Source organism: Macrotis lagotis, chromosome 7 (assembly GCF_037893015.1).
Source record: "Macrotis lagotis isolate mMagLag1 chromosome 7, bilby.v1.9.chrom.fasta, whole genome shotgun sequence".
NCBI classification, from domain to species: domain Eukaryota; kingdom Metazoa; phylum Chordata; class Mammalia; order Peramelemorphia; family Peramelidae; genus Macrotis; species Macrotis lagotis.
In genome coordinates, this window is record NC_133664.1 from 111,067,978 (window position 1) to 111,093,015 (window position 25,038).

General features: G+C 37.9%; 1 protein-coding gene and 1 pseudogene across 1 annotated transcript in view; one reads left to right on the forward strand and one right to left on the reverse strand.

The window, feature by feature from the left end:
- Nucleotides 1–25,038, forward strand: part of CREB3L2 (cAMP responsive element binding protein 3 like 2) — a 171,284-nt gene that overhangs the window by 67,969 nt on the left and 78,277 nt on the right. The gene's annotated exons all lie outside the window — the stretch shown is intronic.
- On the reverse strand, nucleotides 12,466–12,957 carry LOC141493553 (large ribosomal subunit protein uL23-like; annotated as a pseudogene).

Below are 25,038 nucleotides of genomic sequence, written 5' to 3' on the forward strand. Positions count from 1 at the left end.
AAATCATTGAATAATTAATAATCCTTCATTGTCTTCACTTTGGTGTAATAGAACATCAGACTAAAATATTCTGTTTTAATTGTGATTCAACCATATGCTACCCTCTTGGACACAAATAATCTTAAACCTATAGGAAGAAAGAAGCCAATCTTTTTTTAAATAAATTTTTATTGATTCACTATGTGATCCTGAGCAAGTCAATCTTTCTTGGCCTCAGTTTCCTTATCTGTAAAATGAGGACTCACAGATAGTAAAGGTTTTTTCTAGGTCTTCTAAATTGTAGCTCTGTGATCTGCATGATTTCCTTGTCTTCACAGAATCATTGTAATGAGATAATGGTATGAAAGAAACTTATAAACCCTAGTTTGCTAGCTCTCTTGATTAATTTTCCAAGGAATCCAGGAATCCAAGGAATTCCAAAGGAAAAAGCCCTGGACAAATTACTTTTGTGATACAACTAACTTCAGTATACCTTAAAATCTAAGTTAAGTTCCCTCAAAGTATGACTTTATGAGTTTTTTCGGTATCCAGTACAACAAATGATGATGAATTATTTAAACATAGCAACTGACAGTACAGTGTGTGGAGGTGTAGCTCTGGCATGATACTGAGCCTGGTTATGGTCCAGAGAAAGCCAGTTATTTAAATGAGTCAAAAGATATGCAGACTGAATAACTCTGTAATCCCATTGACTCTCTCTCTTTTTTTTTAGATTTTTGCAAGGAAAATGGAGTTGACTTCCCCAAGGTCACATAGCTAGGTAATTATTAAGTGTCTGAGGTTGGATTTGAACTCAGGTACTCCTGACTCCAAGGCCAGTGCTCTATCCACTGTGCAACCTAGCTGCCAAAATCCCATTGATTTGAATTTCCTGGCCTACTTTTGTCTGTTGGGAGCTACCCCTACAACCATCATTTATTTATTTATTCATTCATTTATTTATCTATCTATCTATCTATCTATCTATTTATTTATTTATTTATCTTTTATTCTCATTTTGTACAAATGTTTTTTTTTACATTAATAAAATATTCTTGTTTACAAGTAAACAAAATACCCCTCCTCCCCCATGAATATAGATAGACTTGCTTGGGTGAAAAAAGTAAAGGGGAGAGAAAAAAATTAAAATAAAAAATAACAGTAATAATTGTAGGTATGGCCAGGTGGCGCAATGGATGAAGCACCAGCCCTGGTGCTACGAGCACCCGAGTCCATATCCAGCCTCGTAAACCCAACAATCACCCAGCCGTGTGACATGCAAGCCACCCCAACCCCACTGCCCTGCAAAAACCAAAAAAAAAAAAAAAAGAAAAAAGACCCAAAATAAAATAAAATAATAATAATAGTAGGGGTGGCTGGGTGGCAGACAGAGCATCGGCCCTTGAGCCAGGAGCACCTGGGTCCAAATCCAGCCCCAGACACCCAAAGATCACCCTGCTATGTGGCCCCAGGCAGGCCATCCAGCACCACTTGCCCTGCACCCTCCCCCAAATAATAATAACAAAAAATGTGCTTGAGTCTTTGTTCCAACACCAACAACTCTGTCATGGGTGGATCTCATTCTTTATGATAAGTCCATAATAAAAGTTACTTCCATATTTTTCCACTGTTGCCATTGCTGATCGCAACTCCCTCCTTTCTTATTTCTCCACTACCATGTACTCTATTTTCTCTCTCCTTTCACTCTGACTCTGCTGTAGGGTTGTTGACTGGCTCAGCATACAGATCCCTGGTCCTGGGGCCAAGAAGCCCTGAGCCCCCATACCACCCCTTAAGCCCAGCATCCACCTGGCCCCATGGTCCTGGGCAGACCTTCCAATCCCAGCCCCTTGCAAGAAGTAAGAAAGAAAATGTGTTATATCTGACCAGTCTCCCCCCATGGTCCATCCTCTCCTCCTTTATTCACATCCCTACCCCTTCCCCCTACTCCCCCCCCTCCTTCTTACTCCAGATGCCTATACCCCATTGAGTATATATGCTGTTTCCTCTCCTAGCCATCTCTGATGAGAGCAAAGGTTCCCTCATTCCCCCTTGCCTCCCCCCTTCCATATCATTGCAATAGCTCATTGTAATAAAAAAAAATCTCATGTGAAATATGTTGGACTATTCCCCCCCTCCTTTTTCTTTCTCCCATTCCATTTCCCTTTTTTTCTATTGACTCCATTTTTACACCATATTTTATCTTCGAATTCAGCTTTCTCCTCTGCTTCAACTATAAAAGCTCTCTCTAACTGCTCTATTAACTGAGAAGGTTCATATGAGTATTATCAGTGTCATTTTCTATGCAGGAATACATGCAGTTCATCCTCATTAAGTCCCTCATATTTCCCCCCCCTCCTCCAATCTCCATGCTTTACCTGAGTCCTGTATCTGAAGATCAAACCTTCTGTTCAGCTCTGGCCATTCCAAAAGGAACATTTGAAATTCCCCTGGTTCATTGAAAGTCCATCTTTTTCCCTGGAAGAGGACATTCAGCCTTGCTGGGTAGTTCGTTCTTGGCTGTATTCTAAGCTCTTTTGCCTTCCAGTATATTGTATTCCAAGCCCTATGAGCTTCCAATGTGGCTGCTGCTAAGTCCTGTGTGATCCTGACTGCAGCTCTACGATATTTGAACTGTGTCCTTCTGGCTGCTTGTAATATTTTCTCTTTGACTTGGGAGTTCTGGAACTTGGCTATAATATTCCTAGGGGTTGGTTTTTTAGGATCTCTTTCTCTGGGGGATCGGTGGATTCTCTCCATTTCTATTTTGCCCTCAGCTTCTAGAATATCAGGGCAATTTTCCTGTAGTAATTCTTTGAGAATGATGTCAAGGCTCTTTTCCTGAGCATGACTTTCACGTATTCCAATAATTTTTAAATTATCTTTCCTAAGTCTGTTTTCCATATCAGTTGTTTTTTCAATGAGATATTTCACATTTTCTTCTAATTTTTCATTTTTTTTGTTTTGAAGTATTGATTCCTGATTTCTGGTAAATTCATCAATCTCCCTGAATTCTATTCTTTGTGTGAAGGATTTGTTCTCCTCAGAGAGTTTTCTTATCTCTTTTTCCATCTGGCCAATTTTGCTTTTTAAAGCATTCTTCTCCTCAATAACTTTTTGAACTGTTTTATCCATTTGACCTAAGCTGGTTTTTAGCCTGCTATTTTCTTCAGCATTTTTTTGGATTTCCTTGACTAAGCTGCTGACTTCATTTTCATGTTTTTCCTGCATCTCTCTCCTTTCTTTTCCCAGTTTTTCTTCCAACTCCCTCATTTGATTTTCAAAGTCTTTTTTGAGCTCTGTCATAGCCTGAGCCCAATTTCTATTTTTCTTGGAGTCTTTAGATGCAGGAGCTTGTGCTTCCTCATCTTCAGACTGAGTATTTTGATCCTTCTTGGGCTCATTTGCAAAATATTTCTCAATAGTCTTCCTTTTGTTTCTCTGCTTGCTCATTTTCCCAGCCTGGGCCTGGTTTTAGGGGTGCTTCCTGAGCTTTGGGGGTACTCCCACAAGGGTCTCAGTGTGTGAGGTTCTGTCCTCCCTCCTGGTCTGTGAATGACCATAAGCACCTCCCTCTGCCACGGGGCTGAGGCCCTGTTGTTCTATGGGGGGGCCTAGACTGGGATCAGGATCTGAATGTGGTCAGAGCCCCAGAGTCCTGTTCCAGAGGCAGAGGACAGAGCTCTGCAGTCTCTCTCTTCACTCCCTTCCCTCAGCTCAATGGGCTCATGCCCTGGGGGCTCCTGCTTACTGGGCCTGCTTCTGTTTCAGGCTCTGGGCTGCAGAAAGACCAAGCTGTTGGCTGTGTGCCTTGAGGGCTGGGCTCCACATGCTCGCTCTGGCAGAGGTCCCCTGCTGTTCCCCCACTTTGTACCTGGTGCTCCCCAAGGTGCAGCTCAGGAGACTCCCCCGCTACTGTGAGCTGAGACTCCCAGTGCCCTGGGGCTGCCTCCGGGAGGCTGAAGTTCTTTGGCTCTGGTGGGCCACCCCTTCGGCAGGCCACCTCTCAGATCCAGGGGAGCACTGCTCTTTTCCAGGTTACCTTGAGTAGGAGAACTGCCTCACTGGGTCCCTTTGTGGGTTCTGTCTCTTGAAAGTTTAGTTAGAGTCCTTAGCTGATGAGTTTTATCAGAGAGCTCCTAAGACTCATCCCTTCTTGTTGCCATCTTGGCTCTGCCCCTACAAGCATTTTTATTTGTTGACTGATTTGTGTTATTGAGGGCTAAGAATATTCAGATAGGTTGTCCCCCCCCCCCTTAGGTTTCCTTTAAATTAAGCAATCTATTTTTCACATTAAAGAGTAAGGAATTTGCTTTAAGACTGGATTGTACTTTGAGGAAGATAATTTAAATTTGTGTTGCAATTTTTCTTCTTGATATTGAACAGCAAGTAAAAATGACCTTGTTTTATGAAAATTAATATGGATGTGATTTAGTTGAAACTCCAGGATTACTTTAGAGCAATTTTAAAGGCTTGCTCAAAGATCCACTCAACAAATTTGCAGACAATATAGAGTTAGGAAACATAGCTGACAGACTGGACAACTGAAATGGATTGAAAAACAACTCTGATAACATTGTTACAAATCTAAGATGATGACATTTTTATTTTTGTTTTTAAGATTTATCTTTTATTTTTACATTAAAAACATTGAGTTGCTCCTGTTTCCTTTTATAATAAATTATAATAGTCAAGTAAAACTAAAAATAGAGGGCTTTTATAATGAAAGTACATGAAACATTTCACATCTTAATAAGATGAAATTTAACAGAGATAAATAAATGTAAAGCCTTAAGTTTGGGTTGAAAAAAAAATCAAAGTCCCAAATACAAGATGGGGAAGGTGCAGTTTGACAGCAATTTTTCTGAACAGGATATGAAGGATTGAATGAACTGAAAGTTTAATATGAGTCAATAGTGTAATATTATCACCAGAAAAAGCTTATATGATCTTATGCTTCATTGAAAGAGGTATAGAGTCTGTCCAGAACTTGTGTCACCAGTTGACACCAAATGAGGTGTCAATACCACAGCACTATAGTGACTGACTACAGGTCAGAATATATCTGTACTGCTCTTTATTTCTTTGTACCAAATTCTAGAAAACATATTAAGAAGTCAGGGTGTGGTCAAAGGAGATCAACCAAGATGTTGAAAGGTCTTGAGATCATGCCATGTGAAAATTAGTTGAAGGAACTGGACATGTTTAATTTGGAAAAGGCTTGGTAGAGGGATGGGGGGTAGAGTAGGGGGAGGTGAAAGGTGTAGGGACCATGGCAGTGTCTTAGTTTGTTTTTTTTTTAGATTAGGCAAGAAGTTTTATTTCTCTGGGATTTTACACATCACTATTAGGTAATGGAGAGACCATCTTAGAAATGAACTTTGTGTCTTAGTATTTAAAGGGCTTTTATATAGAAAAGAGCAGAATGAGGAGCAATGGGTAGAAGTTGAAAAGAGGCAGATTCAGACTTCATTTAAGGGGGAAAAATTCCAAAAAAGTTAGAATATGTATTGAGGTAGTGGGTTTCCTGTTTGGTGAAATTTTTTAGCAAATGTTGAATAACCACTTGTTTAGACAGTACAGGGGATTTTTGTTTGACTATAAGGTCTCTTAAACAGTTTCCGAGGTTCCTTCCAGCTCAGTTTCTGTGGGTTTCTATAGGGTTATTATTCTCTTTACCAAAACAAAACAAATGAAAACTTTAAACCACTTACTTTACAAAAGAAGTTATGATACTGTTCTTTTAAATAGCAGTTACCTAATATATTAAAGCTACAAACTCTGATACAGTGCAAATGAATATACCTATTGTATAGAGCAAAGCATTCTTGTGTATGGAAAAGCAGGAGTGTATGTTGAATTAGGAGGTTCCTTTAAGCACATATTAAGTTCCAACATACTTGTTCCAATCCAACACATATGTTTTTATAACAATAACTAGATTATTAAACCTCAGTTGTAAGGTATCTTATTTGGAGCAGCATTTGATACGAACAGATTCTAGCAGAATGAAATAATTTGCCCAGCCCCTTGAAGTCAACTGTCATGATATTTGTACATTTTCTTCTTGTAATGAATGATCAAGGATTGAATAGAAATTATTTTGCTGATCCCAAATAGTCTTATGAATGACATGTGATCTGTTTTAGCTTAGAACATAATTTTATAATCTTATTGAAGGCTAGGACAGAGTGAATCATATATAGGTTATATGTTCTTTATGAGATGTTTTAAATCAAGTATTTATTATCTTTGATACAAGGGAATTACATTTAAGCTGATAGAGTACATACCCCTCTCCTACTTGCTTTCTGGTTGTATTGCCAGGGACCAAGAGCACAAGTAATCCTCCCTTCCTATTTTCCTTAAGCTGGAACTCTGGTCCTAGCCAGAGTGGGTCAGTCAATAAAATAGCAATTATTAATTATTTTGTGCCAGGTCTTGTATTAACAGCTGACAATACAAAGAAAGGCAAAAAGAGGAAATTGACAAACAACTCTAATAAATGAATATTACAAGATAAATTTGGGATAATTTCAAAGAGAAGGCAATATAGAATTAAGAAGGACTGGGAAAGACTTCTTGCAAAAGGTGGCACTTCAGCTGAGATTTGAAGGAAGCTAAAGATATCAGGCAGAGATGAGGAAGCACAGCATTTCAGGTATGGGGGGCGGGAGGAGGGACAGCCAGTGAAAATGAACTTAAAAGTATTGTGTACAAACAGCAGTCCAGAAACCAGTGCCTCTGGATGGTATACTATAGGGCATGGTATGGTCTAGAAAAAATGGAAAGATAGGAAAGGACTGGGTTATGAAAGGTTTAACAGGGAGTTAGTTTTATCCAGGAGACAATTGGAATCTATTAGAATTTACTGGAGGAAAAAGGAGAGCATTTTCCTTTCTCTTCCTCTGCTGTTTGTTACAAATGAATGATCAGGGAATCTCTAGAGCCCTCATTGCCTGTGTGCATCCATCACCAGGTGGTGGTTGGTTGTCTGTAAAGACATCTTGACTCGTGAGCTACATTAATTTATTCTCTCCCTGTCTTCCAGGCTTTTATATATCATTGTGTTTTCTTTGGCTATCAGCATATTATCTTTGCATTGCTAAAATCCCCCACTTGTTGCCTTGGTTCTAGTAGGGGTATTTGTGGGTAAAAGTCTGCTCTCCTCTAAGGCTTAACTAAAGACTTATTTCTCCAGAGGGAGCCATTCAGCCAACACCTACTGAAAAGGGAACCATTTCCTTGAGGCAGCAAGTCTTAAGAAAGGAGCTTTGTTTGGGAAGAACTGTAAGAGGCCTTAAGTCTTCAAGTGCAGCCTGGGGTGCCCACTGGCCCAAGGCCAAGTTTTGCTTTCTAATTTCCTTTCCCCAGGTTCCTAATGTGCTTCACACTGGAAAGTAGCCCTGTTTGCTTCTTGGGTGCAGGGTTTCAGGGGAGATTCAGACTGCCTTTGAAGGAGGAGAGAGGTGTATGGATCCTTTTTCTATCTTTTCATCCTAGAACTCTGTTTTCAATTACCTGGCAGAATTTCTTAGAAGGTCAGAGATGGAAGAGGACCCAGGAGATCATTGTGAGTCCAGTCTCAGAGTCCCCTCTGCCCAAAGTCACCCAGCAAGTGAAGAAACAGACCTGGGCTTTTGTGTGAAGTTAGAAAGGGCTAGGTCTGGACCCTGCTCAGACACTTAGTTGTGTCACTGTGGGCATATCCCTTACCTGCCTGAGCCTTAGCTTCCTTATCTGTAAATGAAGAACTTGGATTCTGTGACCCCCAAGGTCTCTTCCAGGGCTAAATCTGTGATCCTCTAAACTGGGACTCGCCAGATATCCCAACGATCATTCCTGTGTTCTCATTTGAAGAAGTACCATGAAGTAATGTAAGGATGTCAATTGATATTTATATAGGGCTCTAAAGTTTGCAGAGCACTATGTATATATATATATTTTTTCTCATATGGACCTCACAATAGCTCTATGACATTGGTTCTGTAAGATTTCTTATTTCAAAAGTACAGAATTTAGGAGACCTGGGATTGAATTCTATTCTGCTTCTATGGTGGGCAAGTCACCTCATGAGCTTTTAAGGAAAAGTTCCTTCCTCTGTTGAGTGAGGGATATAATACTTGCATTATCTACCTTATAAGAATATAATAAAGGGAACACTTTGAAAGCTATCAAGGATATACATGTGAGTTGTTGCTGCTATTGTATACAGGTGATAGAATTTTTACAGGAGAGGGGAAGACTTTATAGGATTGATCTGATGTTGGAAAAAAAATCTGTTCTATGTGGCACACTCTGGTATCCAGTATCCTTTTAACTGTAAACTCATTTCCTACATACAAAGGAACTTTGTCTTTTTCAATTTTTTTATCCCTATAGATTTAGCCCCCAAACCCTGAGAGGCAGTAGGTATTTAATAAATTTTCATTGAATTCCTAAATGAATATGTAAGGATAAGTTGGTGGCTCAAATAACAATTGATATGACTGAATAATGAATAAATCCTTTCTCCTCCCTTCTCTATCCCAGCCTTCAAAGTTGAATGCTGATTTTCCTTCACTATTCTGTAAAGCATGCTCTTTAGTTATAGTGGATAAAATATCCACTCTTGGCACTTAATAGCTATATGTCTCTAGGCAAGTTAGTTAACCTCTCTCAGCTTTAATTTCCTCATCTGTAAAACGGGGATAAATAGTACCTATTTTGGGGGGGTATTGTGAGATTGGTGATAATGTAAGTAATTATTTTACAAACTCTGAAGTTCTTTATAAATATCAATGGTTATTGTTCTGGTCATAATTATATAGAGATAGACCTCTGAAGAAACAAACACCCTAATTAAAAGAATAGCTCCCATTTCAATGGCAATTTAAGGTTTGCCAAGTTCTTTCCTGTGGGGATGACTGAGATTCTTATCTCTAGGGTTATTGGCAAGGGAATTGAGACTTTAGATGGGTCTGTAACTTTCCCATTGTAATTCTGGCAAAGAGAATTCTGCCTAGTTACCAAAGGTAACAGGTATAGATGAATAATAATGATGAATTAAGCATAATAGGATGGATTTAGGGAAATAAACTAAGTACATGTAATGGAAGACATATAGAGATTGAGATATACAATTTTTGGGCCAGTTAGGAATTGCCATAGTAGGCAGAACTCTGGACCTGGAGAGATTAGAATAAAAAGCAAAGAAATCCTTTTGCTCAAAGAACTTACAAATGAAGAAACCGAGTCATGGAGTCATGTGTTGGGGGTCAATGGGGTGGGGGGGGAGTAATTCTGTATCACTGGAAAAAGAGGCTATTATACTATTTCTTTTTTAGATTTTTGCAAGGCAAATGGGGTTAAGTGGCTTGCCCAAGGCCACACAGCTAGGTAATTAAGTGTCTGAGACCAGATTTGAACCTAAGTACTCCTGACTCCAGGGCTGGTGCTTTATCCACTGCGCCACCTAGCCGCCCTATACGAATTTTCAAAAGGGAGTAAATAGTAGATTCCATAAACTGTCTAATGGAATACATTACATAGGCAAAATTCTATGAAGGATTATTAATATTAAATAGGTGACTCATGAATTGTAAGTAATAAAACTGGTAATTACCAGGCCCAGCATGGATTCACTAAGAACAAGACATGCCAGATTTCCCTGGTTTCCTTTTTTGCTGGGGGTACTTGACTGTTAGGTCAGGACACTGCTGTAGGCAACATATTTCTGGATTTTATCGAGCCTAACATCTAAAGGCAGGGTAACTTTGTATTCTGCAAAGAGTTTTGACCCTGAAATCATAAAGACCTGGGTTCAAGTCCTTCTTGCCTTTGATACCTATTAGTTTTGTGACTGTCTATTATTTCACATTATTTCTCAATGTTCCAGGGCATTCTAAAACTTCAAGTTGTAAATTGGTTTTTATTATGCATTAGTGGTAGGAGTTTACACTTCTCTATATTGAAGAAATCAAGTCCAGACCTTTCTCTCTCCCTCTCCCTACTGAGGGAAAAAAAAGTCTTTATGGTAACGATGGAGAGGTGTGGGCTAGTTACTGTTACTGTTTGGGTAAACTCAAAATTGTTTGAATAAACCATAGCTAACGTGTGATAATCAGTGGATTGATGTCTAAGCCTCCCTTGGTCTCTGTTCTTAGTCTTGTCCTATCCAGTAATTTAATCAGTGATTTGTATAAAGATATAGATGACATGCATATCAAACTTTTGAATTACATAAATTATAAAAGACAGATAACACTCTCAGGAACAGAATCAGATCCCTAAAAGATCTAAACAGTCCAGAACAAATTTTGACAGACTAGACAGAACCCAACAAGATGAAATGTCATGTGAATAAATGCTAAGTATTGTTTTTTATTCAGTCATTTTCAGTCATGTTTGACTCTTCATTACCCAATTTGTGGTTTTCTTGGCAAGGATACTGGAGTGATTTGACATTTCCTTCTCCATTTCATTTTATAGATAAGTATACTGAGGCACACAAGCTTGAGTGACTCATCTAGGGTCATACAGCTAGTAAGTGTTTGAGACCAGATTTGAACTTAGTAACAGAAATCTTCTTAACTCTCGGCTTGATCACTTGGCTGTTCTATACTTAGATTAAAAAAAAAAACAAAACCACAAACAAACAAAACTACACAAGTCTAAGATGAGGAAGACTTTCTGCTAGCTAGCAGTTCATATAAAAAGACTCAAGGGTTTTGGTTGACTGCAGGCTCAGAGTGAGTCAACAATGAATCAACAGGGTGACTAATTTGATGTTAGGTTGCACTAATGAAATTACAGCTTCCAAAACAAAGTATGTGATAGCCCTATTTCTTCTGTTTTTTTGTTAGATCCCATCTGGAAAACTGTTTATCATTTTAGACTTCTTGTTTTAGGAGAGACATTGACTAAATAAAATGTGTCTAAGGATGGTGACTAGTATGATGAGGGAATCACTGTCATATGAGGATAGATTGAAGGATCTGGGTTTTTTTTTTAATCTTTGAAAGGAATAGATTTAGAGGACAGGTGATTATTGCCCTTGAATGTTTGAAAGGCTATCATGTGGATGAGAGATTAATTGGCTTTTTAATAGATCATTTGTTCATTCAGCAAGAGAACAAAAATAGGACCAATATGTGTAGGCTTCTGCTTTATGAGATAAAAAAGTCCTTCCATGGGTAGGAAAGCAGAAGCTCACCTGAAGAATTCTGGCTCAGACCCCAAATTATCATGTTATTTATAGACTATTGTAATCGTCTCCTAATTTGGTCTTCAAGGCTGGTCTCTTCATTTCATCCTCCACAAAGTTGCCAAGTGATATCCCCAAAGCATAGGTCATGGTGGATAGTCTTAGAAAGGAAGGAAGCTCTAACTATGATACTCCCCTGCACAATAAATTCCTCTGACTCCCTTCTTCTAAGAATCAGATGCAAACTCCTTAGCTGGATATTTAAAAACCTTCACAACATAGTACCAATCTTATTTTTCAGTCTTATCATAATTATTCCCCTTCAAGTATTCTATGGTATTCTTGCTATTCCTCACACATATGAAATGCATCTTATGTCTTATGATTGGTTTTCTTCAAGGCTGGATTCAGACTCCAAGTCTGATTATGACCCCCCCTCAGCTGCTTATCTCTTCCTCCTTACCCCCTAAATTACCTGGTATTTACTATGAATATAGACTGAATATACATATATATATGTATATGCATGCATGCATACATACATACATACATACATTGCTTTCCTCAATAGAATATAAGCTCTTTGACCTCAGAGATTGAGTTTTCATTTTTGTCTTCATATACCCAGCTCCTGGCACAAAACCTGGCAAACTGGAATGAAAATTTATTGACTTTGTCCTAGAGAGATTGAGATGTAGGTGTATGTATGGGAGGTGGAATTAAATGATCTCTAAGGTACCTTCAAACCAATATTTTATTATTCTAGACTACACAGCTAGATAGCAGTAACTGCCAAAGCTAGAACCCAGGCCTGCTGACATTCAGTGTAGTACTTTTTATGCTATATCCCTGTGGACTCTCCTCAGACTCTGCCAATTTCTTACTTTCACTGGTGACTAATAGCCCGCCCATAAAATCAAAGTGAGAAATTGGGATTATGGATGATGGGGTCCAATATGTGGCTGCATAGTTTGACCATATAAACAGGATACTTTGTTGCAATGATCAACTTCTTATGATGTGGAAACTTCCAGAAAACAATATTTACAAACATCCTAGTTTTTGTAGATACTTGGAAATAGAAGCAAATGGTAGTGATAGTAACAGCTTAGGGTCTTCAAGAAAAAAAAAGCATGCAGCTCATTCCAAGTTCACCTGGTTCTAGAGAAAATGAAGATCCTGATCCTGGAATCTATCAGTTTAGAAATGCAATAGCTGATGTTGCTTGCATCTTATGGTCCTTTAGTCAAGGTGAGTGACTAGTGGAGTCCTAGCTAATTTTTTTTTCCCGGAAAACTTTTTTATTGTGGGTGAAGAAGCAGGGAAGCTAGACAGTGTAGATGTTTCCAATCTTGTTGGCAACATCTAAAGCATCATAGTCTGGAGCAAGCCAGACGTAGGCTTTCTTCTCTCCATCAGGCCAGATCAGTGTGTTGACCTTGGCCACATCAATGTCATACAGCTTCTTTAGGGCCTGCTTGATTTGGTGCTTGTTGGCCTTGACATCCACAATGAAGACCAGGGGTGTTGTTATCCTCAATCTTTTTCATAGCAGACTCGGTGGTCAGGGGGAACTTAATGATGGCATAGTGATCAAGCTTGCTTCTGTGGGGGGCACTTTTCAGAGGGTATTTTGGCTGCCTTCAAAGCCTTAGTGTCTTGGGTCTCCGGAAGATGGGTGAGGTTTAGATCTTCTTCTTTTTGTGGCTGTGGATGCCCTTCAATACCACCTTCTTGGCTTTGGCTTCTGTCTTGGGGGGGGCGACGGCTTCCTTCTTGGCCTTCAATGCCATCTTGGGGGAAAAGGGAGTCCTAGCTAATTAAAAGTAGTCTCTGTCTCTGAGCTCTACCACTATTTGAGAGACAACCAGATGTAGTGCCTGATACCATAATGATCCAGGTCAGGGCACCTTGCCCTTCTGTCAAAATCAAGTTTCCAATAGCATTTCTGCAAGTCTAAAGGGTTTATAAAATCTGGAGTTTGAAGGGAGCTGGGAGTTTAGCTTGTCCAATCCCTTTATTTCATAGATAAGAAACCAAATCCCACAAAACTGAAGTGACAAGGCTAGAGTTACCTACATAGGTAATGGCAGTGTTGGGATTTGAACCCAGGATCTTCGACTTTTAATCTGGTGCTATTTCTATATCACCCCAGCCTGTTTATCATCAGAATAGTTTAGTGAAAGAATTATTTCCCACTACTGTCAAACTATGATAAATGACTTTTGGAAATATATTAGGATGACTAATAATTCTGAATAGGTGGTTATATGTGCTACCCTTATCCCCTAATTCTCCCAAGGGCAATGACACTACTCCCTCTTCCCCTCCATGGACTTCAGTTGACCTCACAAGGTACAAACAAGAGAGAGAAGTATATTAAATGCCTGAGACTGTTGATGAGGCTTTGCTGTAAGTGATGAGGGACCTGAGAGGTCCATTTATCTCTTTTGGCTTTGGTTTCCTCATAAGTAAAATGACAAGTTTGGAATACATAATTTTTACAGTTCCTTCTTATTGAGACTTTCAATGATTCTATAAAGTCAAAAACAAGCTTGCTCAGATACTGGAATAGGAACAGTTACATTAATCAATCTAGAGCTGGTACTGCCTCATTTATCTTTATCTAGTCTTTATCTAGTCTCATAGTCTATGGTGTATAAGAGTATTGTGGAGTCTTGTTTATACAATTGAAATATTCCTATGATTATAAAATTTGGAGCTGGTAGAACCTTATATGTAAAAGGAGTAATGTCTCACTACTCCAACCCCCATATTTTTTCATTAAGGAAGTAGCCCCAGAAAAGCCATAAAGAGAGTAAGTAGCTGAGATGGGCTTCAGGCTTTTGGTACCAAATTCCGGGCTCTTTCTTCCATATTATGGGTCATTCTTCACATCTTTATGTGTCAGATATTTGCAAATCCATTCTACTTTTCCATTAACTTTTAATAATGATAGCTTACATTGCCATGGCCTTCTGTTTTAAAAAGTAATTCTGTACACATGCACCTTACCTGTAATCTTTACAACAACCTTGTGAGGTGACACAATTATTGTGATCCTTATTTAACAAAGGAAAAGACAGCATTAAAAAGATAAATTTTTATCAGAGCAACTGAGAAATTTTTTGAAAATTCTAGTTTTGTTGTATGATCTACTACTACTAGTTCTTTTTTTTCCTTTTTTTCCGGTTTTTGCAAGGCAGTGGGGTTAAGTGGCTTGCCCAAGGCCACACAGCTAGACAATTTCTAAGTGTCTGAGGCCAGATCTGAACTCAGGTACTCCTGACACCCGGGCCGGTGCTCTATCCACTGTGCCACCTAGCCGCCCCTTTTTAAAATTTTTTTATTTATTTTTAATTTTTTTTCTACTAGTTATTTTGTATCAGAGAGGACCATACTGACCAACCAAGTAATTGGTGTTATATTTTGCACAATCATATTTATTATAGTGAAGGGTATGCTATGCAAGGCATCCTTCTCATTTGCCTTTACTAGAATTGTTTATAGCATGACCTGATTGATAGGAAACAGAATTATTGGAGATGGTCTGGAAAGTAGGAGACTTAGTCTTAAATTGATTTTGCTTCCTCCAGTAAGAGCAAGACACCATGGTGCATTGTCAGCATTTGGCAAGCACCAGCTTGTAACATCTGGGTTTTGTATGATTATAACTTTGTGGAGTGATCAAAAGCATGAATGCTATAGGAAAGTTGTACTGAGGGTTCCAATGAAATTCTGCAACCTAACCTTAGGAAAGGAATAATTCAGAGGAGCCTGTTTGTAGAATAGCCATCATTCAAAGAATGGATTGTTGGGATGGCCTGAACTGGAAGTTCACAGGCACTTAAATTGAGGACTTTAGCTTTGGGGGGGGGTCATTTGAAGTACTGTGTGTTTTCCATTATGACTTAATAAGGATCATCAATCAGATGATAATTCAGTGTCATCATCGATATGGTCATTTTGAGGTAATGAATTTAATAGCTTAATTCATTTGATTTAAATATTTTAATAGCTCAATCCTAATTTTCCTACAAGTATATTTCATAGCTGGTTGGTTCAATTCTAACTCTGTGTAAAGGCTTGTAAAGAGGGATTCCTGTTCTTAAGGAACTTACCATCTTGTCATGGAGATGGTACATGTAAACTAATAATTATAATGAAAAATAACATATAAATTGATTATACAGGTGCAAAATGCTATGGAGAGTTCTGACGGAGAAATCCATTGTAAATACAGAGGATTAGGTAAAGCTTCATTGAGCTCATGATATTTGTACAGAGGCTTGGAAGAATAGTAGGATTTTAACAAACCAAGGTTAGAGGGGGATGAACTTCATGGATAAGCTATAGTTTGAGCAAAGGGAGAGAGAGATACAGAAACATACTATATCATGTGTTCAAACTTTAGTCCATGAATGGGTCTGGAGAGAGACACATTAGGAAATCCATGAACTTGGATGGGCAAAAACTCAAAAATTCTTTTTTAGAAACCCTTTACTGAAATTTATCTTTTCGTTCAATTATTTAATAATATTATTCTGAGGAGTCTATAGACTTTACCAGTTTTCCAAAGAAAGTCATGGTGAAAAAAATTGGTTAGGAACCCCTTATCCAAGGCATAAACTAAAGGAAAGAAAGTTGTGTAGGAGGAAACTAGGAAGGTAGAGTGGATTCAGATTGCTAGTTATTAGGGGTTTGTTGAAGGGTTTTGAACTCATTTGATTATAGATGTGTAGGTTGATGGAAAGTTGATCAGTTGCTGGAGTGCAACTTGGTTAGAGAATATTGTAACACAGTCAATAAAGTTTGGTCTGTTGTCTTCCAAGAAGTTAGATAGCATCTTGTACTTAGGGAATTTGTCTAGATGATATTCTTGGAGGAAGACACTTAGACCTGGATAATGATACCCTTAGGGCGATGTTAAAATTTTCCCCCCCCATCCCTGAAGCTTAGACCCAGCTGAAGCAAATTTTCCTTGCTGAGAGGATTTAGTCCAAATGAAAGATTTAGACTAATGACTTCTAAGGCATCTTCCAGTTCTGTTAGGAAAATCTTGTGATTTTTCCCAGGATCCTAATTCCAGCTCTATTCTATTCTATTTTTATTGTGTCCAGCACTAGACTATATGGATTGAGGATATAAAGAAAGGTAAGTCATGACACTCTTCCTTTTCCAAAGAGTTTACAGATTGGCTGAAGAGACCAGCCTAACATAACATATAAAGGGAATGAAAAAATATTTCTGGGTAAGGTATCACTAAAGATTTCCCTCTGAGTTTCAGATGTTCATAGAAGAGAGGACTCAAAGAAGCCTAGCTAGCCCAGGAAGGGTTTCTTGGTTATCTAGGGGTTGCTGATGAAAAAAATGCACATACACACACATATAAGAAAAACCAACCAACCTTCTTTGTACCTCAGAGAAGGAACAGATGTTGCTTTGGCGAAGGGGAGCACAGTGTCAACAAAGTCAGCTCAGTTTATACAATCTCCCCACCAAGTCCAACGCATACAAACACAGCCTTGCTTTCCAGTCCTCCCCTGATCCCCTTCCCCACCATTAGGGATAACACAGCAGTGTTACTCAACCCCAGCAGTGAATAAAGAATATCAAATCACTGTGAGGTATTTCTGGAGGAGCTGGCTGATGAAGTGAAAGCTGCCTGTGTGCCTGATGTCAGTGGGGTTGTGCTCTGGCTACTTCCTGCTGAGCTGCTTGGGCTTGTTTCTAGCCTGGCAGATGATGGAGGTGGTGGTATGTATGGCTCAAGGGGATTAGTGGATGAGAAATGAAGGCTAAAATATTACCTCTATAATTTGTACATGTGGTCTCCGTGTTACAATCAATCATAGAATTCTAGAGCTAGGACGCTAGAACTGGAAGCAACTCTGGGGACCATTTAGTCCAATTCCCTCATAATACAAATGTGGAAACAAGTTTAGAGAAATAAAAGGACTTAACTTGTTCAAGGTCACATTTTTATTGCTACCTTAATTTCCTCTGTCCTAAGAGAAAACTGACCAAATATGGAATATTTGAATCCAGGTGATGGGTAAGACCTCTTTCCTGGTAAGTGAATCAGACCCAAGGAGACACGAGTTGTATCTCTGCATTGGTGGAGAACATTTCTTCATTTTCTCTTTCTTCTCTGCTTCAATTCTTCTATTTCTTTTATATACTAATGAAATCACAGACATAGACCAAAAAAAAGTGAATTAAGTTGTGTTTTGTTTTTAAAGTGTAAGAAGTTTCATCTAAAATACAGGTGTTCAGTCTTTTAGCTGATCACATCACCCAATAAAAACTTATCAAAGGCTGCATATAGAATTCAATATCTATTTGTGACTACAATTTAACCCATATTACCAAAGAATATAATAATAAAATGTAATAATCCCACATGAATGGGCTTTGAGGGCCACATAAAGTCCATGAATTGGACACACTTGATCTAAAAGGAATTGGGATTGACTTGTGATTTCATTGATACAGGGAATGTCTGGCTGAGGAAATCCCATCACCCTATGTAGATTGACATAGCATCTTCTCTGTAACTTATATCTATAAATTTGTGACTTAGAGAAATTACCTAGATAGCCATATCAAACTCCTGGAATTTGATGCCATAAAATTCTGAGTGAGGTCCAAATCACATTAAAATGTAGTTTAAAATGTTAACAAAATAAATAAAAATTTAATACAATATAGGTAACATTTATTTGTGGTCTATTAAGTCAATATGGAACCTACAAAGATTTTTCTATTTGAGTTCGATACTATTTAGTGTACTAAGGTTAAGTAATTGGCCGCAGTGACATAGCTAATGTGTGTTAGAGGCAGAATTTGAATCTAGGTAAAAGGGGATCCTAGTTTGAGGATGACTCTATTCAATATACTATTTATTCTTCTTTCTCTTTCAAAAATATAATAATCATTGAAAATATTTGTGTAAGGGACTGTTGTGTGTGGGAGTACTGTAAAGTTTCATCACCTTGTGTCCTCTAGCACTAGAGTGTTATTTACCAGTTGATTGTAGAGTGCCACAGGAGTGGAAGTGGACCAGGGACTGGGGAAGATATTTAAGCACTTGTATTTGCTTTAATAAAGGGAGATCTTGATGGAGAATTTGTGATCCTTATCTCCCTTATCTCCCACCCCTTCAACATTCACCTGGGTAAGGATAGGCTAGCCAACAGGAACCTAACACTTCCTGAGCAGCTAGTCTAGAAGTAACATAACATATTTGCATTTTGGTTTTTGAGTGAGAATTTAGGTTAAAGTCTCAGTTTTTACTGGTAAAATAAATCACAAATAAAAACTTATCCTTTCAAGTTATCTGGACTTTATATGTAATAATGGTGTGTGTGTGTGTGTATACACATTTTACAGGCAAGGGTAGCTTGGAGTAAATAACCCTTAAGGTTCCTTCTGACTCTAAAATCTATGAACTGATTTCAATCTATGCTAACAAATCTATGATCTTATCTATATTAAGACCTAAGGTTTGCAAAATGATTTATTTGCAAGGGTCAGTAAGTCAGTAAATTGAGTAAACTTTTACTCAACCCCTATCATATTTCAAGCACTAAGAGATATAAAGAAAGGCAAAGAATTAATTAGGGTTTCCACAGTGTAATGAGAGAGACAATATGCAAACAACTCTGTACAAGCAAACTTTCTCTCTCTCTCTCTCTTTCTCTCTCCATATATATATATATATATATACATATATATATATATATATGTATATATATATATATTTATATGTGTGTGTGTGTGTGTGTGTATGAATGAAAAATTGGAAATAATCAGCAGAGGGAAGACACCAGAAGGAAGAAGGATTGAGGAAGGTTTCATGTAGAAGGTAGAGTTTTATCTGGTACTTAAACAAAGCCGAGAGGAGAAAGCCATGAGGAGGATGAACATTCCAGGCATGGAGAACAGTGAATTTCCAAGAGGATGGAGTATCTTGTTGGAAGAACAGCAGAGGCTAGTATCACTGCATCCCAAAGTGGGGGGGGGGGAGGGCAGGGAGTATAAGGTATAAGAAGACAGGAAAAGTGGGGGAAAGGATAGGTTATAAAAGGATTGGGGGTTATAAAAAGGATTCAAATGGCAGAGAGTTTTATATTTGGATATAGTGGGAGAGAAAGAGTGAGCTCAATAAGACTGTGAAGGGAGGTTGTAAGTACTGTGTGTGTTATGGAGCCAATTGTAGATGAACTGGGTTGTTTCTTCTTGCAAGTATGCAGGAGTGACACACACACCTGGGATACAGAAAGAGGATGGCAGCTGCAGCTGCTTGAATATTAGACTGGCTGCATCTTGTTGCCTTGGGCAGATGTGGTTGGTAACAAAATGAGGTTCAGACTCAGGTAAGCCTGTTGGCTTACATGACTCCACTGTCTGTTCTATCTCCATATGTTTCTGTCATGTGTTATTGATCTGAGGGAAGGCAGTCAGCAGAAATGTGTTGTCTGCAGCTTTTTTGCCTGATGCTTAATGGGTTGTGCCTGTCTTTGACATCTTTCTAGGTGGGAGAGTTTCTATTTTCCAGTGGAGACAAGTTGGTGGATCATAGATTACTCTAAATCTCTTCCTTTTTACAGATGTGGAAAGTGAGCCTCTGTCTCCTCAATTGTAAAATAATGTTAATTAGTAACACTTACCTCAAAGGGTTGTTGCAAACATCAAATGAGATAATATCTGTAAGAAGAACTTGGCACACAGTAGGCCATTAATAATTGCTTATTCCCTTCCCTCTCTCCTTTTATCACCTTGCTCTGCTTTCATGTCTCTGATGGTCCCTATTTCTCCAAGGTATCTACTCACCCCTAGATACACACTTAGATGTTTTCAATTGTAAAAGATACACATAATATAGATAAATAACAAGTATGGTTTTTCATGACTAAGTTTAATTTGGTTTAAAGCATTGTTCAATCTCTTCTAAGTTGTCCTTATTTTACTTCTCGGGGAAACTAATTAATCTTTTTTTTTGTTGTTTTGTTTTGTTTTGTTTAGTTTTTGCAAGGCAATAGAGTTAAGTGACTTGCCCAAGGTCACACAACTAGGTGATTATGTATCTGAGGCTGCATTTGAACTCAGGTTCTCCTGATTCCAGGATGGGTGCCTTATCCACTGTGCCACCTAGCATCCCCGGCTAGTCTTTTCAAATGATCTTTTGGGTTCTTGAGCTTTCTTTGTATTTTCTGGTCAGAATTATTTTTTTTTTCTATTTGGTCACAAGAAGAAAGGAATGAGTCCTACACTTATTCTTTTTTTTTTTTTTTTTTTTTAGTTTTTGCAAGGCAATGGGGTTAAGTAGCTTGCCCAAGGCCACATGGCTATTAAATGTCTGAGGTCGAATTTGAACTCATGACTCCAAGGCCAGTGCTCTATCCACTGCACCACCTAGCTGCCCCCCCACACTTACTCTTTAACTTTAGTTTGAAAGTGTTCTCTTCCCACATGTTTAATTCAATAACTTCCCCTAGCCTAGATTCTGCTCACAGAAATACCCTACCTTAGCTCTGACAGGCCCTAGAAAAATTTCAAGGAAGTGACATACTTTTGTATGAGAACTAATCTAGCTAAGTCTGGGAACTTTTGGCAGCAACTATTGTTGTTTTGTCCAAAGTAGATTACACTAAGGAATTGTTCAGTTCAACAAATATTAAGTACCTACTGCATATAGAAATATTCCAGATCCTAGAGAAGAGGCAAACTTTAGAATAAATTCCTGCCCTCAGGGAGCTTATACTCTAGTAGAAGTATTAAAACATAATGCCAGATAGCAACAATACAATAGTTGATATACAATATCATGTTATATTTAGAGAGAGGTAATAAAGTTCTATGTGAAGTCCACAGGAACAAAAACATCATTGAAAAAGGATGAATGAACATGAAGACCCAGTAACAGAAATTTAGATATTTGGAGAAGGAAAAGAAGAGAATTGAAAGTATGTGCTCAGTATTTCCTGCTTTTTCTATCTCTAGCTTCCAAGGTGGGAAGACAGAGGGGGTGCATACTTTGTTTCCCCCCAAATAAGCCCTAGCATGATTTTTTCAGAATGCTTGTAATATAAACCTTACTCCAAAAATAAGTTAAGATTATTAGGCAATGGACATATTTAGTACATCTATTGCAACACAAAATGGATATATTGAAGTATAAAATAATTATATTAATATAGACATAAAGAATAGAATAAAAATAAAAATAAATATTATTGACATTAATATTTTAAAATGATAATATAAAGTATAATTAAGTATTTTGTAAATACCCAAGGGAATGCATTTGGTGGAGAGATAAACACCCATGCTAAACAGATGAACTTGAAACTTATTGCTGAATGACCAGTGTACAGATACAATGCAGGAGTAAGATGTGCACTATCTGGATGGAAAGAAAGCCCCACCTCTAATCATTTTTAAGGACAAGAAAGATAAGATTGAATGCATTTCAGGCATTTATGTTCTTGAAATGGAAGAAGTCTGGTGCACGAAAGTAATTTTAAGAAAGTAGATCAATTTTATGTTGCCATGTGTCTTGCAAGGTGACCAAAGAGATCTACTGGTCTGGGATTCAGCCATACTCACCATGCTAAAGACATGAAGAAATTCCTTGCAAAGAGAAGAATAGATCAAAGAATGATTCTTGTAGGAATATCTGCCTTTTTCCAGACTTCCTCTAAAATAACCCCTAGTGTGAATTTTGGAGCAAAATTAATATAAGACCCAGTCTTATTTTGGGGAAAATATAGTAGTTTGAGTCATCAGAAATCATTGAAGGGAGGTCTCAGCGGGAATAGATGAGGGAGTAAAAGCCATAAATTGCATTAAGGTAGATATTAGATTGAGGATTGGATTTGCTGTTATCTTGGGATAAGAAGTGTTATTAAGAGAGAATTTGTCTTATTGGCATTTTAGAAAATGCTTGAATATATGATTCACCATAGTAAACTGAGGATATTAGGCTATGGATAGCTGGCTATAGATGTCTGAGACAACCTAGTATGCTTCCAGAAGCAAAAAAGGAAATTGGGAATCTTGGGTCAAGAAAATACACTTTGGGAATCTGTACCAATAGAAAACATATACCTCTTACCTATTCATTTTTCACTTGGGTTTATATTATAATGGGAGAGAAAATATGTTCAGATATGATTATAGAAAGTATATATACTTAATAACATACAGTACATTTGTAAAGCAAATATGAGGTAACTTTGGAAGGGATCCATATGCAGCCCAGTGAAATTAGGTATGACTTTGAAGTGTTTGAGCTGAGTAAAGTAACTAAGAATTCAGAAAGGTAGAGGTGAGGAGAGAATGGAATCCAGATACAGAGGACAACTAGTATAAAGTATGAGCATGAGAGAGAAGTAAGTAGCACAGTTTATGGAGTAATGTTTGGAAAGCTAGACCGGGACCAGACTTTGAAGATCTTTAAATGATAAGCAGAGAGTTTTTAATTTTGTCCTAGGGATAGAAGTCATTGGAGTTAACCAAATTTGACCAAGAAAATTAGCGGGTCTTAGAAGTATGGGTGCTGGATCTTCTGAGACATTAGTGAGAGGAAGAAGGAGCAAGTGGCAGTGATTATTGACCCCCTGCAAAGGAAGTACTGAGGCAGCTGTTTATCAATATGCCAAACAACAATAAAGTTTGCAGTCTTCCTGGGGGCATGTCTCTGGTTTGTGAAAAAAGATCTTTTTCCTAAGATTTTTTCCAGCCCTGCTGATGATTCATGTGGAGAAAGATGATACCACTAGATAGAATCTGAAAAACATTATTAAGGATTATTAATTTATGATGATGTTTTCCTAACTATAACTGATTAAAAGAAGAGAATTCAGAATAGCATGGTTAGGGAACTGAATTTGGTTAAAAAGGTAATGTTTGAGAAAGATTTGGTTTATAATTGAGAATATGAGAATGAAGTGCTCTGGTATCGTAATTATATGCTCCTAATAAGAACTAGCAAAAACATATATTTGTCTGGAATCTTGCAAGTCTAATCAGGAGGATTTTTGTCTTAAGATAGTTCTGAGAGAGAAGAATGAAAATTTACTACCACATACATTTTCCAAACTTGGGACTATAGAGAATAAGATGCACAAAGAGACAGAGGTGAAATATCTTGCTCAAGGCTACCTAGATAATTGTTGGCAGAGTCAGGACTAAACTCAGTTCTCTTGGACTCTGTCCAGTGTTTTTTCTTCTAGATTACAAAGCCTCTGCTGTCCTGTGGATGATGAAATGAATTTGCAAAATTCTACACTCTTACTCTAAGGTGCATTTTATTTTTTTGAGCTGCACACTTAGCACACTTGTTCTTTGAGGCATTGTAGAGGATGTTTTCAGGTAGCCTGGAGGGAGAAAAAGATCTGAGTCTTAAAATTATGAAGTGGATGAGGGGATTTTCTGAAAGCTTGGAATGTCAAAGATATGAGATGAAAAATCTCTGAGGACGTCATTGCCATGGTGCTGAAAGATTGTTGGAATATTGCAGAACCTTCCATTGAAATTATTTATAACTATTTTGAAAAGTGTCTGTTCAGGCCATATTGTAGGCTTCTTGGAAACATAATTTAGCAAATCACAGTTAGTAGATTTAGAACTCTAAAGTCCCCACTTTAGAGATCATCCATTCTAGAAGGACAGTAAAAGAGGACCAGAAAGTTGTCAGAGACAATGCCCAATAAAAGCCGAGAATAAATCAGATATTTGTGAACAAATGTATAAAGTATGGCTCAAAAGTAGTATAACTAGATATCATAATGTAGCAATTCAAGTTTGACATTAAAGGACTCTGAGTCTTTTTTTTTTTTTTTTTAGGTTTTTGCAAGGCTAATGGGGTTAAGTGGCTTGCCCAAGGCCACAAAGCTAGGTAATTATCAAATGTCTAAGGCCAGATTTGAACTTGGGTACTCCTGACTCCAGGGACCGTGCTCCATCCACTGCACCACCTAGCCCCCCCCCCCCCCCCGACTCTGAGTCTTAATAGAATGAAAGCCATGATTGGCATAAAGTAGGGAGGGTAGCTTCCAACTATATTGGTGTGGCATTGCCAAGGCAATTTCAGGCAGGACTCAAAATTCAATAAATCTAGTAGCTTTTTAGGGATGAATAAATTAAATGTTCAAGCAAAATATATCCCCCTAAAGCCCAGCAAGCCTCCTCATGTATCATAATGCCTACCTTTTGAAATGTGGAAGAATTGATAAGAGGACTCGCTATTCTGAACTTGATTCTTACAACATGCTGAAATGGTATGATGCTAAATTATGGGCAAGTGGCCAGCTATTATAGAAAACAGAGCATAGAAGGTGAAGGCAAACAGGTAGAATCTCAAGTTTAACCTAGTTTTCGGGGGAGTGGATTTGAAAGCATTCAGACAAAGGTTAGGTACAATTTAATGACCTAATATTCTGTAGAGGTCAAATCCAGAGTGTTGAGAAGCTCCCAAGATGAAGTTCTGAAGATATAAGCATAAATTTCTCCAGATGATGAAAAAGGGAGACTCTAAGGTAATGAAAGGTTGATTTAAGAAGAGTATTATATTTGGTCTAAAAAGACTAAAATCAGAAGCTCTAAAAGACCATAATCAGCTGAGACTGGTGACAAACAAAAGCCAAAAAACCCCACCTTTTAAAAACAAGTGGAAAAGACCAAAGGATTAGGACTGTCATTTAGGATGAATTGGACAAGGATAATTGACTGGTGAGAATGAGCTATTTGACTTTTTTTTGTTTCCTTTTCCAAGAAAAATGACCTTTGGATTGGGAAGATGGCTGCAGGGTGTGGAAACCTACTATCTATGAGGCAATTAGGCAATATTTAATTGCTTTTAATGAGTT